The sequence below is a fragment of the Bubalus bubalis genome, chromosome 16 (assembly GCF_019923935.1).
Source record: "Bubalus bubalis isolate 160015118507 breed Murrah chromosome 16, NDDB_SH_1, whole genome shotgun sequence".
In the NCBI taxonomy this organism is placed as follows: domain Eukaryota; kingdom Metazoa; phylum Chordata; class Mammalia; order Artiodactyla; family Bovidae; genus Bubalus; species Bubalus bubalis.
In genome coordinates, this window is record NC_059172.1 from 9,433,665 (window position 1) to 9,447,145 (window position 13,481).

Below are 13,481 nucleotides of genomic sequence, written 5' to 3' on the forward strand. Positions count from 1 at the left end.
TGCTTACTGGGTCTTCTGTGATCTGACAGCTACCCACTTGCCTGATTCCACCTCCTGCCAATGCCGAGGACCCCCTGCACTCCAGCCATCAAAGCTCCTCGGGGTTCCCTCCCTGAGAACTGCTCTCCTGCACCTCCCTGCCTTTGCAGGTGCTGTTCCACCCCGCCTGAATTTCTCCTTCTTTCCCATCCCCTGTCCTTTTGTGGAGCCCACCCTCTAAGGCATCGTCCCCTCTAGGAAGTCTCCTGGGTCTCCCCCACCCCCACCCCAACCCCAGGCAGATGGCCCAGCCGCTCAGCATTCAAGGCAATCTGCACATTCCTCCACACTGCGTTTTAATTATGTGTTGACTTGTCTGTCTCTGCTAGACTGTGAGCATGTGCACTCTTTAAGTAACACAGGAATTGTATCTTTCTCATCACCAGTGACTAGCTCTTCCCAAAGAGCATCTCCGAAATGAAGGCAGGTGGAGAAGCCACCATAATGCCAGGTAGAAGGTGGGAAGAGGAGGGGATGATGAGGGGTACAAGAGAGAAAAATGAGATTGATTCTGTCTCTGGAAGTGGTCGCATTGGAGAGGGGGCCCAAAGCATGGACAGGGTTTCAACAAGCAGAGATGGGAAGACAAGAGACATCTGGGGGCTCTGCTGACCGTTTGCACAAACATATCATAGATGCCGGGCTTGCCTGGTGGCTCAGATGGTAAAGAATCTGTGTGTAGTGCAGGAGATCTGGGTTTGATCCCTGGGTTGGGCAGATCCCCTGAAGGAGGGAATGGGAACCCACTCCAATATTCTTGCCTAGGAAAGAAATCCCATGGACAGAGGAGCCTGGTGGGCTACAATCCACAGGGTCACAAACAATCAGACACGACTGAGTGACTGACACTTCCATTTTCGCTGTAGATACTAGCATTGCATGCTCAGAGGCAGGTCCGAGATCCCACCTTAGCATCCACCAGGGTCTCAGTCCTCCCCCTTTCAACCATGACAGTAAGGGATCTGTACCTCCAGGGCGGGCTGCTATTCCTTTGGGCCACTGGAAAAAGCAATACATTTGGGCCTTTAAATAGCTTGGCCAGATTCTCCGTCGTCCTGAGTTGCCTTTATTCACCATGCTGCTTGGTACTACTCAGTGCTCTTTTCTATTTCCTTGTCTTATCCTCTGTGGGCCCAAGGCCTGCAAGTAGCTGGAAGGGAACCAGAGCCTCAGGGGGAACACTCAGTGACTTGGCCTTTCCTGTTACTTCTTGAGATCCTCTGCTCTTCGGGGCTATGAGCAGAGACTGATGAGAAGACCAGTTTCTGTGCTAAGAAGAGTATTTGGACATCTTGACCAGGTCTCTGTATTAACCAGGAACTTGAGTGTATCCAGAAAGCCACAAACAAGAAAGCATGTTTTCTCCCAAATTGGTTGTTTGTATTCAGGAAGCTGGCTGCGGGCTGGGGGTCAGCACGCATGCGTGCAAGTAGAACCCAGGCAATCGTGCCCCTTGGCTGACTGGCACTGGGAGCTTAGCTGAGCACAGAGGCTCACCTGGTGCCCAGGAGCACAGGATCAAGAGATTTGCTTTGCTGGCAATTCAGCTGTGCTTTTGATCAAGGAACAAAAAATGTGAAAAACCAAACCAACAACAAAACAGAGCCGAAAAGTGGTTCAAGGCGAAATGGTTGAGTTGGGTGGACTTCAGGTGTCTGAGAAACCCCAGCGCACTGTTTCTGGGGCCCGCCCACTCCTGGGAGCAAGAAGTGGGTGGGTGAGGAAGGGAGGGACTCGCCAGGGAGGGAGGGAGGGGGAGAGGGAGGGGCCTTTCTGGAGCACCTACATGCTAAGCACTGGGCTTTGCCTACATTGAGAGGCCAAGGGGCAGAGTGGTTACGGTGGTGGGATGCTCGAGCCAGTCCACCTGGGCTCAAAATCTGGCCCTGTCCTCCCCAACTGAGTGTCCTTGGACTCTGCTTAATCATTCTGAGCCTTTTTCCGCAGTAGCGAAATACAAGTTGTTATGAGGATTCTACGTGTTTCCTAAATGTTCGTAGCGTTATTATTATAATATTCACTTGTTTAATCTTAACCATAACCTATGAGGTATGTGCTTTTATTCTCCTTGGTTCTCAGACCAGGAAACAAGCTCAGAGAGAGCGATTCCCTGCCAGGCCACACAGCTGGTAAGAGGCAGAGATGGAGCCATCCCCTTACACCTGCAGGAGGAGTCGACTCCACGCCGGCTCTGGTTGATGACGGGACTGGTCCTGGATCCTGCGATCTCGGTCCCATGACGGGGGCTCCACTGACCCCCCAACACGAGGCCCCACATGATGGGGATCGTGGGGCAGAATGGGTCTCCCTTGATGACCCCCTTCCCCTATTCTCCTCACAGATGCAGGACCAGAAGGATCAAGAGAGCATCCTGCAGCCCTCCCTTCCCACTGGGATGACAGAGCCGTGGGCTAGCAGTCAGCAGCTCTGCCACTAACCAAGGGCGACCTTGGCTAAGTCGTTTCCCCCATCCCTAAATGGAGCTGGACTCAATCCTGGGCCCTCTAAGGCTCTGCGTTTACAATTTTGAGGATCAGTGTCACATCTCACATAGGAAGATGTAAGAGTGGGTGTTTCAGCCAGTCTGCCACAATGAGAAGTGACAACCTGTTTGTTAAGTGCCCCTTGGAAGCACATCCATGTGGCACATACCATCAATTCCACGGGCTTCGAGAAGAGTTAGAGCAGGGAGAGGGTCAGCCGGGTTTGCTGCGTCCCCGCACCAGCGCTCATCTAATCCCCGTCCCCAGCAGCAGCCCGGTGACATGGGGACTGTTGATGGTGCCATTTTACCAAGGAGGCAGCTGAGGCTCAGAGAAGCCAGGTCAAACGTAGAGATGACCTTTGAGCCGTAGATTTCTGACTCCAAATCTGTGCTGCTCACAAGATTTCAGACAAACCGAACATTGCAAGCAAACAAACGACTTCACTTTTTGTTCTTTTTTTAAGCATCTCACTGTTCTTCCACAGTCCCTCCTCCACCGGCAAAGCGGGGGCTGAGATCCAGTTCATGTTTTACAGCCCCAAACCTTGGCTGCCCTGGAACAAAATAGCCTGATCAGGGCCTGGAAACTTGAATCTGAATGTCTAGCACATGTCCGGCTGGTGTCTTCTGAAGTCCACCGCGCTGGAGCCTGCTTGGGGGCCGAATGGTCGTGTCCCCGGGGGCACAGAACGCACTCCCCACACGTTTCCTCCTGTCCTATATGAGTCCCTTCTTTGCAGGCAGTTTCCCAGATCTCCAGCATCAACCATGTCCTGTATGTCTGGCCTAGTCCTCCAGGCAGCACAGGGAGCCACTGCCCCCATCTGCCCCTCCTTAGGAAGCAGAGCACCCACTGTCTTCCAGGCAGAGTTGGGGGCTTTGGAGTCAGACATGCCTGGGTCCACAGCCTGGTTCTCCACTTTATTCATTATTTTATTAATAATCTTATTTTATTAATCATGGGATCCTGGCAAATCACCTCACCCCTCTGGGCCTTAGCCTTTGTATTTGAAAAACAGGGAGACTATCTAATTCCTTTAAGAGTTGTATGCAGGTAAATGTGCACAATGCTTTAGATCCAGCTTGGGTGGAAGCACCAGGGGGGCTGCTGGGAGGGGGGAGGGGGGTGGGGCCGTGAGGGGCAGGGTCCTCGGTGCCCCCCTCATCCCACCAGAGCAGCTCCCCTGGTGTGTCTGGTTTAAGTAGCAGGTTGGGCTGGTGATTTTGGCTGGTGGAAAGGGTGATGCTGCTGGAAGTATACAACTCATGGCTATAGCTGTGTGGAGGTGCTGGGCACCCAGCGGGCACTTCATAAACGTTCGTGTTTTCCACTCCCTTTCTCCTTGCCCCCATCATTCTTTCCTTCCGGGCTTGTTATTCAGTGTGTGCTTGCTAAGTCGCTTCAGTCAAGTTTGACTCTGTGCGATCGATCCTATGGACTGTATCCCGCCAGGTTCTTCTGACCATGGGATTCTCCAGGCAAAAATACTGGAATGGGTTGTCACGCCCTTCTGCAGGGGATCTTCCCGACCCAGGGATCAAACCCGCATCTCATATGTCTCCTACATTGGCAGTCGAGTTCTTTACCACTAGCGCCACCTGGGAAGCCCCCGTTATTCAGTGGCTCAGCTAAAAGATGAACCCAAATGAATGGAGAGAAGGCAACAGTAGAAAGAGTATGGAGTGCTTTCAAAATGTCATCAGCCCAGGGTGTTGCTGGGGGTCGGAGGTGTGGGTCCAGGAGGCTATGTCAGAGACCCCACGGGGCTCCGTACCGAAGGCCCCCTGCAGGCACTGAACACCAGGGAACACCAGCAAAGACCCCACTCCACCCACAAGCCATTTGCAACAGGCTCTCCTCTTCCTCTTCTGAAGGGAGGACCAAGAAGGAAACCGACCCCTGAAGATGTGTGAAGGGGGCCCAGCAGGTGCGGAGGCCCAGTGCGCTGGCCCGGGGGCTTCTTGCAAACCAGTAGGGTCTGCTGGACAGTGAGGGCCCCGCCAAAGGAGAGAACCTGCCCTCAGCAGTGCCCAGTCCCCACCGTGCTCTGAAACACGCAGACCCGCTCCGGAGAGCAGCTCGGCAACTGGAGCCACAGCGCCACCTTCAGGCTTGCATCCACCTTGCATTTCCCCTGCAAAACCGTCTCGGCTAAAGCGAACCCTGCGGGGGCACTCAGATCCAGTCCACTAATCCTGCAAGATGTTGTGCTGCTGACGTGCTGAGACAGATGAGCTTAGAGTGGGGAGAAAATGTAACGGAGCTACAAGCGCATGGGAGCCAGAGTGTCAGGGCTATGCTCCAGGCAGACACTGTCAGAGCTGAAAGCCGATCTTCCCTCTCAAAGATGGGGAAACTGAGCCCCAGAGACCGGCCCTCAGTTACCTAGTGAGTTGCAGGCAAAGCTGGAACCTGAACGCAAGCTCTTAAGCATCCCATGCCTCTCAACTCGGATGGCTGTTTACCTCTTTAATTGCAGAATGACTTTGCTGGGCAAGAGACAGCTGCCACGAGCCTGCAACACACAACTGCAGAATGGTTTCTTTCCGCCCTGAAGGACCAGAAGATGAGGCTGAGGAAGCAGCCAGAGACGAACATTGGAACATGGACCCCAGGAAGCCCAAGGAGAGGCCTCTGCTCTCGTAGAGGATGTGAAGAGGTTTCATTCACGGGAGTCAGCTACCTTCCTACATACCCTCGCGCGTGGTCTCCCCATCTGGCAAACTCCTACTCCCCTTCACGATCTACTCACAGATTTCTGTCTGCGAGGCCTTCCCTTTCCTCATTCCCGTGGAATGCATCATTTCTGTCTTGTACCACCACTGTACCCCCTTGAGACATTGCATGTTGGAAGGATCCCCCTACATTAGGATGATTTCTGTGTCTATTTACGTAGATGGGGGATTCTGGCCAGGAACCAGATCTTGTTATTCCCTGTGTCTCCAAAGCCCAGCCGGGCACAGAACAGGCGAGGACTAAATGATGGATAATGGATGGATGGATAGGTGGGTGGGTGGTGAATGGGTGGATGCATTGGAAATGGAGTAAGTCTAGAGGACGGGGTATCACTCTAAATTTTGTATCCTGAAAACAGTGATGGCATCTGTCCTAAGGAGACATACATCCAAGAGCATCTGTTTCTAAGCCAACATGAAAAAAGCATAACTGAGGATATATGTGTGAAGAGGAGTGGTGTGCTGACATCACCTATTAGCTACTCCTTCTGCCTAACTCTTTCTCCTGGTTTCCCAGGGACTCTGTCGGAATTCGGTGATTGTGGAGGTGCGGTTCCTGAGATGCCTGTACCAGAATCACCTGGAGAGTTCCTTAAAAGGCAGGTTCCTGGGCCCTGCCCTCAGGAATTCTGAGTATCTGAATGTTTAATTGGCCCCACCCAGGTGACTCTGATGCATAGGTAAATTGGGCCACCACTTACTAAAGAGGAACAGCGGACAGGGACATGCCTTTGTTGACTGGTCCATCCAGAGAGGTTGACAAATTGACCTGAAGTCCCACAGATATTACATGGCAGGAACTGCCTGGAGAGTCCTCCAACACCTAGAGGCCAGGGGGAAAGGAAGGGTCTCTGAATCATTCCCGCACCCCAACGCTGACCTAGCCTGAGGAGGCTGGCACACTCCCTGAAGAGCTGGCCTTCCCCTACACCCCGCAGGCCATGGTGAGCAGGGCCTGCCTGGCGCTCCCATCCCTTTGCAAAGCCCAGAGTGGCCGGGTTTACTCCGTGTTTACCGTGGCAGAGAAGCCAGCAGCTGTTTTCAGTGTCTCTACCTAAACAGAGCTGTCTCTCCCAAACACGGGCTCTGCCAGCAAACATGTCCAGACCTGGAACACCAGCCCCGGCTGTGTTCAGGCTGGAAAGAACTCAAGGATGACGACAGAACCAGAAGACCATTCTGGACCCGGGGATGACCAAACATCCTAGCAACTCTGAGTGGGCAAGCAGCCCTCCCAGGCCAGCTGGTGAGTTCCTGGAAGGAAAGGGGAAAGGCCCGTTGGAAGGCAAAGGAAAATGCACAGCATCACCCAACCCCCTGCCTGCCCTGTGTTCCAGAAGGACCTACCCTCCTGCCATGGCGGGCCTTTTGTCGAGCACCTACTATGTGCAGGCCCTACATTTGGTGCCTCACTGTTTTGATTCATCCTCATAATAACCCTCGGGAGACATAAGGCTGTTATGCTTGTTTCACGTATGGGGCTTCCCTGGTGGCTCTGCGGGGGGCACCTGCCTACAATGCAGGAGACTGTCTACACTGCAGGAGATGCACGTCTGAGCCCTGGGTCGGGAAGATCCCCTGGAGAAGGAAGCGGCAACCCACTCCAGTATTCCTGCCTGGAAAATAACATGGACAGAGGAGCCTGGTGGCCTACGGTCCATGGGGTCACAAAGAATCGGACTGAGCTACTAAACCACCACCACCAATATCCAGAAAGGTAAAGTGACTGGCCTAGATCCTGAGTGGGTCAGACTAGGAGCAGGGTCAGAACTTGAATTCAGGTTTCTCTGTTTTTTTTCCAGGCTCCCTTGCAGCCAGCTGTGCTGTTCCCCACTCAGCCCAAGCTGTCTGGCCCCCCTGCCTCTGTCCAGCTGCTCCCTCAATCCAGAAGGCCTTGTCCCTGATTTCACTGGGAGTCATCCTTCAGCTTCTTCAGACCCACGTCACAGGCTGCTTCTTCCCTAAAGCCCTCCTGGATTCCATCTCCCATCAGAGTAGAGAAATTAATTGCTATGTTCCCAAAGCACATTGGGGAATTCCCTGGTGGCTCAGACGGTAAAAGGTTTGCCTGCAACACGGGAGATCCAGATTCGATCCCTGGGTCAGGAAGATCCCCTGGAGAAGGAAATGGCAACCCACTCTAGTACTCTTGCCTGGAAAATCCCATGGACGGGGGAGCCTGGTGGGCTACAGTCCATGGGGTTGCAAAGAGTCGAACACGACTGAGCGATTTCACTTTCTTTCTTTCAAAGCACATTGCTCAGACTAGTATTCACCTGCATTTTCATCTGCCTTCTAGTCTCTGATTTCCATGACCATCTGCCTAAATCTTAGTCTCCACCTCCCACCCCCAGTTCCTGCCCACCACACCCCTGCCCCAGGGCCTAACTCAGTCTTTTTTTTTTTTCCCTCAGCAGGCAGGCTTTCAGGCTGTCCCTGTGGTTGAATCACACGTGGGGCCCATGTGTAGACTGAGTAATGTGTCCCCATCTCCCACCTCCCTGGCCACCAATGAGGGGGATATGTCTATTGGTCTAATGGAGGAGCCCTGAATTCTAAGTTAGAAGACCTAGGTTTGAAACTTGACTCTGAAGCTGAGTGACTTTGCCTAAGTCACTGAGCTTTCCTGGGCCTCAAGTTCTATTGGTGGGATGTGTGGGTGGATGGAATAGATGATCTCTGTGCTCCGTGGCTGTCCTACACTGACCACGCATTGAGTGTGGCTTCCTACATGGGGCATTTGCATCTTTGATGTTGTTCTGTCTCTCAGTCTTGTCCAACTCTTTGCGACCCCATGGACTGCAGCACACCAGGCTTCCCTGTCCTTCACTATCTCTCTGAGTTTGCTCAAACTCATGTCCATTGAGTTGATGCTGGCATCTGACCATCTCATCCTCTGTTGCCCGCTTCTCCTCTTGCCTTCAATCTTTCCCAGCATCAGGGTCTTTTCCAATGAGCCAGCTCTTTACATCAGGTGGCCAAAGTATTGGAGCATCAGTTCAGCATCAGCCCTTCCAATGAATATTCAGGGTTGATTTCCTTTAGGATTTACGGGTTTGATCTTCTTGCGGTCCAAGGGACTCTCAAGAGTCTTCTGCATCTTTATCAAGAATCTAATTCCCTGAGCCCTCAGAGAGGCTGTGGGGTGCCTGCCTGATGGAGACTAAATCAGGCTCAGCCGGACAGGGGGGTTCAAGTGTGAAGAAATGACTTTGGGTGGGTCAGCTGAAGGGCCATGAATGCCAAGGAAGAAGAGTGGGCTTGATGCAGTGGCTGCTGACCCCTAGCAGGGAAGGACAGGGCAGCAGGGCTGGGCGCCAGTGTTGGGGGTGATGGAAAGACAGCTCCACCCTCCCTTGGACACCACTCAGCAGCCCGAGAGACCAGGTTCTGGGCCAGTATGAGTGGCAGCAGGACTGAGAAAGGAAAGGTTCTGGAAACTTCTCAAGAGAAGAATCTATAGGGCTCAGCGATGCCAGCACGGGGCAGGGAGGAGGAGGGGAAGCAAAGATGGCCCAGGGGTTTGATCCTGGAAGATCAAACCATTGATGAGGCCCAGAAGTGACAGGCAGATGAACCCATGGAGGAACAGCTGAGGGGCTGGGAGCCTGGTGTGGAGGGGAAAGGGGGCAGGGGGCGGGCCCAGCACAGAAGACCCAGCTTCCAGGCTTCTCTGTGAGCAGGTCAGTGTTTTGAGCCTCTCTGTCATCCGTGAAATGGGAGGAAGAATCCTACCTGACAGGGATGGTGGGAGGCTTTTAGCCACTGAGGCATATACGGTGCCTTCCATGATAAGCCTCGTAAACAGTGATGAGTTCGCCATCCATTTGTATTCCACGAAGTGATCATAATAATAGCTAGCATTTATTGATGACCTGCCAGGTGCCAGGCAGCGTCATAAGTGATTTGCTTATACATGTGATCTAAACTCTTCCTCCCCCAAATTCTACAAGACCCCCTGCATTTTCGTGGATGGTAATACTACAGATCAGAAAAGTGAGACGACTTTCCCCAAATCTCACAGCTCGAAAGGGACAGTCACCTCTACCGAGCTTCAGTAAGCAGCTGGAACACGGAGGGTGAAAACCCGGCTGAGGTCTTCCAGGTACCTCGTGGCAGCTCCCAACCTACAGCAGAATAGGTCTCTGGGAGCTATTTGCTCTGGAATTCTATTCTCTCTGCCATGAATGCTGCTAGACCAGGAACAAATATCTCCTGGCTTGACTCTCTGCGAGCTGGGCACTGGGAAAGGATGTCAGGCCCGAGACCATTGTTCACGATCTGCGGCTGCACCAGCCCGCCCGCCCGCCCGCCCGCCTTTCATGCAACTTCGCCGGGTGCTATTATTCAGCTCTGAGCCATCACCAGGAGCTGCAAAGCAGTTAATTACAGAAGTATAATCCCCTTCTTCACAAGAAGCTGATCTTCGAGGGTTGCAAGAAGATAAGATTTATGCCTCTTTCAGTTCCTTTATTCTCTCATCAACATAGATTCATATTTCAGTTTCCCGCATCGGAAACAAAAGAGGAAACTGCTCAGCGCCCTGCTGCTGGAGAGAGATAAATTAGGTTACACAAAGAGCCAGTCCTATAAACTCCATCTCTTTCCCTTCCTTTCATGTTGGTGATTATGAAGAGAGTCAAGGGCAGTTGAAATAGATCCCTCTGCCTGCCTGCCTGCCTGCCTGCCTTGTCTACTTAAAGACAGGAGACAAATGGGTTGATAGCGATCCGCATGGTACCAGGGAAAGAGGCCTGCAACGATCCAACGCCGGCTTGGTGAACAGATCAGATAGAAAGACCTTTGTCTCCTGCCCTTCCCTGGTCACAAAATTGTTTCCAAAGGCCACAGAGAGAAGCTGGACGCTGTGCCACTGTGAATGCTTTCATTTTTCCGATGGCAGCATGTGCGATGCTATTTGCTCAAAAGAAAGGGCTTGCGATTTGGCGGCCCACGTGGCCTGACGGTGCCAGGGCCCCCGGCCAGTTTCAGTAAAGTGGACACAGGTCGCCAGCAGATCAGACCGCAGAACAAGGCCCGATTTAGCAGCCCTGAGGAACAGGTTCCAGCCTCTTCAGAGATAAAAAAAAAAAAAGACCCACTTACTGAGAGCAGTCGCCAGTGACATATTATCCTTCTACAAAGGAATCGGGGTGGGTTATTTTGATCATTGGCCTTTGCGCCTCTTGTGGTGCTTTTCTGGGCTTTGCTGGAGCTATTAGCTGTCAAGAACTCTGTTGGTAGGAGGAACAAGGGGACCCCAGGATTGACCTGATTTGCCCTAGGAAACAGAGCAAGTTGGTGGCAGGGCTGGGGATGGCAGAGGTTCTGAGGGCAACAATTGACTGGGCATCAGTGCAGGGTGCCAGGCACTGTGCCAATGCCCAGAGTCCCTGTGCCAGCCTGCCACGTGATGCCACCTCCCCAGGGTGCTCTTTTCAGACATCCTGGCTCTCCTTGGAGGTTTTCTTTATTATTTTATTTTTTAATTTCTGGTTGGGGGAAGGGAAAATCTAATATTTGAAAGATACAAAAGGGAAGAAAAGAAATTGAAAGCAAGAGCCAAGTTGGCCTCAGTAATAAAATGTCAACCCACAAGACACAAAACAAGAGTCTTTAATAGACTTGGAGATTCAATTATGCCTTTATATTTCCAGCTGAGTCGTCATCATCTAAATCATTCTTTCACTGTAAACACACCTTAATTCACAAATAGAATATAAAACAAATCATGTTTGAAAGTCGTGTCGCTTCTGAGCCATCCCTCTTCAAAGACACACACCTCAGCACTGGCTCCAGGGAAGGTTAAGGAGAGCCTTGGGCACTGTCTCCAGTTCAAAGCCTGTGATCCGTCTCGCAGATGACTAGAGGTGTGCTCAGAGGCTGAGGCCGGATCCATCTTTCCCATTCTGGAACTTTTAAAGGCTGTTCTCCTCTCAGCTGCTCGTCACCCTTCCTCAAGCCCTCAGAGTGTGTGTGTGCGTGCTAAGTCGCTTCAGTCGTGACCAATTCTGTGCGACCCCATGGACTGTAGCCCACCAGGCTCCTCTGTCCATGAGATTCTCCAGGCCATGCCCTCCTCCAGGGGATCTTCCTCACCTGGGGATCGAACCCCGTATCTCTTACGTCTCCTGCCCTGGCAGGCAGGGTCTTCACCGCTAGAACCCCCTGAGATAACAGCTCCTGCCTCTGCCTGGATCGTTCCAATTATTTTTTTCCAGAAGCCATTTCAAATGTGATAGTGCAGGTGAATGCCAGCACAGTTGATTCTCTACCAGCTGCCAGGGGAAGGACACAGCCAACCCAGCCCCACTTGGCTGGGAAGTGGGGCCTTCCTCTGTGGGATGAACCCATTTTGCCAAGAGGGGATACCCAACCCTGCAGGGCACCTGTCAACCAGCTCCCGAACCAAGTTCCCTTCTCAGGCCATTCCTCTCCACTATTTTTTTTCCCTTTTTGGGGGCTTTCTTTTATTATTTTTTTATAACTTACAAAAGTAATACCTGCTCTTTGTAACACATTATTCAATTGAGTCGTGTAAAGCCGAGGTCTCCTCAGTCTTCTCTGACCCAAATTCCGCATTCCTAAGGAGCCAGTTACCAACAGTCTCATGTATGTTTCTTCATGTATTTCTTTCAGTTCATGTAGATAGTAAAGAGTCCCCTGAATTCAGTTTTTGCCTTTTTTAATTTTTTTACAAATATGGCATCAAACCATACATATTTTTCTACAACTTACTATTTTGAATAACAAAAGAACCTGGATATCTTTTCAAGTCAATACAGAGATGCTGGGTTGATTCTGTTTAATAAGGTTGTTTGCATGAGATTGGACAAGTATGGCATGAGTATGGCTATACCACAACTTTCCAAACCAGCCTGGAACCCTTGATTCTTCTGGATGTTTCCTGGATATTTTGATATTGTATCATGTCTGACCCATCGTATCTAAAAAAGCCATGGTTTCCCTCCATTGATAAACTGTCTTTGGCAAGGCCTTTTCCAGGCTGACCCAGCCTTAGGAAGAAAATTCCTTACTCATATGGTGTTCCCCAAAGTAGTTCCTGCCAAGGGAGTCCTGGCTTTTTGAGGCTGGACTCAGATAGACTTGTAAAAGCAGGTTTCATTGCCATGAAATCTGAACTTCCTTTTGGCAATGAAACACACACACACACACACACACACACACAAACACACACACACACAACCATAAGGCATTACTAAACCCTTAAGACATCATGAGCAGGCATGCAAAAATTCTCCATGCAATTCTAGACATAAACCCAATCCCCACCAGAAAGACTACTTCAGAAAACAATCCTTGAGAACACAAAAAGAGACTGTTTACCGAAGAACAATTTTTATAATGCTGTTGCCGCGTTTTATTAGAGCAGGAAGAAGTCTGAAGTGGAGACAGGCTACAGAAGATTTCTGCGCTCATTTAAACTGAATGCTAAAACAGTCTGGGCCTGAAATGTTTCAAAACTGGAAGTAAATTCTTGGAGGCAATCTGCTTTCCTGGAGCTCTTTTATGGAAGTCACATTCAAACAGTTTTAGAAATCAAAATGAAATCTCACAAAATGTCTTAAGAGTTTGTATCCCCTAAAACTAGTGATTCCTTTTCTGGGTCTCTATCCTAAAAAATAATCAGCAGTGCCAGCAAAGATTCACATCAAAGGATGCTTATCCCAGAATTATTTATAATTTTGAAAAATATAAAATAAGCAAAATGGTTTACAACGGGGAAATGTAATATTGCACAGCTATTTAAAAAGATGTGAGCAAAGGGTTGAATACTAAGAATAAATGTTTATGTTACAATGTTAAGTAAAAAAGAAAGATAAATTGCATATTTAAACTGTGCACGAATATACATAGAAACACTGGAAGAACATACAGCCACATAGGGAATAGTAGATATCCCGCTACAGGGATAACACAGTGGTTATCCCTGGGTGGTGGAATAATGTGTTATTTTTAATTTTTCTGTAATTTATAAATTTTTCTAAAATGAGCCTGTGCTATTTTTATAATGGAGTAAATTAGATAGTCTTAAACCACACACAAAAGATAGAGCTGACTTTACCATTTTGGGGAACATGGGGTGGTATGTGTGAGAGGAGATGGGTGTGGTTAGTTAAGGGTTTTCTGGCTTTGGAGGGGCTGTGATGAAGAAAGTCCCCCCACTTTCTGGCATCTTTAAGAGTGTGGGCCATAAAAT